The sequence below is a fragment of the Oryx dammah genome, unplaced genomic scaffold, assembly GCF_014754425.2.
Source record: "Oryx dammah isolate SB20612 unplaced genomic scaffold, SCBI_Odam_1.1 HiC_scaffold_28, whole genome shotgun sequence".
NCBI classification, from domain to species: domain Eukaryota; kingdom Metazoa; phylum Chordata; class Mammalia; order Artiodactyla; family Bovidae; genus Oryx; species Oryx dammah.
Genome location: NW_024070212.1, coordinates 67,415,985 through 67,417,656, shown reverse-complemented (window position 1 = coordinate 67,417,656; position 1,672 = coordinate 67,415,985). Strand labels below are relative to the sequence as shown.

The following is a 1,672-nucleotide window of genomic DNA, read 5'->3' as shown; positions in this document are numbered from 1 at the left end:
CCTCACTACACTGCAGTCTTCTTTCCTTCTGAAAATTCATTCTTTATTTTAATAGAAAAAATAAACCCTTCAACCTTAAAGAATGACATTTGTTTTCATATTGTTGTAGAGAACATTTATAAGATAGGAGCGTCTGCTACCAGTTCCAAAGATTTCACATATACTTTAGAAAAAGTATTGTTGGATTCAAACAAACATCAGTATAGAGGAACAAACATCTCTGTCTCCTCATTTTTCCATAATTTTACTAAATCATCACTAGGAAAGCTGGTAATGGGGATATCACAGAATTATTCCAACACTTGGTAATGACAGTGAAATCAGCCATTCCCATCCAGCTAAATTATAAAAACATGACCTTTAGTAAGGTCATGTACTCCCTTCTGTCATTTCTGGAACACAAGGGCTCTCCTTGATACCCCATGGGCCAATAGTAGACTTGAGTTATAATGTGTAGATTCCTTTCAGTTTTGGTTGCAAAAGAAGTCTTGAAATTCTTGATGGTTTGACATCTCTTGGAAAGAAGTAAGCTAGGAGGCAGACTGCTGATCTGGATTTGCTCAGATGGACACCATTCCCAGATCTTTAAGTGATACATCCGAAGTTCTCTCAGTAAAGTTGTGGCCCTGACTCCACTAGCTCTGGCTATCTTCTTTGATTTTTAATGCCTATCATTCTTTACAATAGGCTGTAGCAGCCTATGATATTGTATATCTGGTATAGCCTATGATACTGTATATCTGATATAGCCTACGATAGGCTGTACCAGCTGTAGCAGCCACTGCTTGGTAAAATTCTGCCACGAAGTCTGGCTCACTGACCTCTAGCTGCCTGAGAAATTCATTGCATTCCTGCTCAGCCCAACCTCCAAACCACTGATCCCAAAGACGCAGCTGGCACTCAAAGATACAAGGTGGTCGGTTTGCTCTAGACTTTCTAGCAATGGCTGTAATTTTCCAGGTGCTGTAGAAAATATTCACGCTGAGGACCTGACCACCTCGCAAGTCAGTGAAGAATACACTGCATCTCCTGGGAAGTGATGGAGGGGAAGAGTTAGAAACACTGTCAGGCACTGAGGGTAAGGGAACGACAGCGGCATCGAAGGGGTAGATGATTCCAGTGGCATCCTCCCCTTTTTCTCACAGGGCACCCGGAGGCCACCACAAGAGTGTTTAGACTCCAAGTGTGACCGCCACTTATATGTTTCTACATTGCAGTCTTTGCTTTGGTTACAACACGCCTCTCCCCTCATTCTAAGACACAAACATAGGCAACAGAATAAGAACAACCTATAAAGTTTAGGAGCATTTCTAGGAGATTTGTGTCCCTGGTACTGGATTTAGATCTTGTACAGAGCAGTGTTCTCCTAGCTTCCTAAACAAAAGCTTCTGAAAATACAAATTTCATTGTTAATTTCTTAAAATTCTTCAATCTCTTTTCTGAGTCTATAAAATTAAATACCAAACACATTGATATGTTGAATAAGTCCTTGATGATTTTGCTCATTGTTACCTCTTCAGCATCATTTCTCTCCAGCTCATCCTGATCTTCACATACTGGGTGTGCACCAAGCCATTTCCAGGACAGGTTTTCTCAGGTTTCTGTACACTGAGGTGTGCTGCCAACTTTCTTGGAATATCTTTAAGAACCAGCTCAAGGGTCACCTCTCCTC

The 1,672-nt window shown here is 41.1% G+C and overlaps 1 pseudogene; it reads right to left on the bottom strand.

Moving 5' to 3' along the window:
- Positions 1–698: 698 nt before the first annotated feature.
- LOC120856558 lies at positions 699–1,186 on the bottom strand (annotated as a pseudogene).
- Positions 1,187–1,672: the final 486 nt, after the last annotated feature.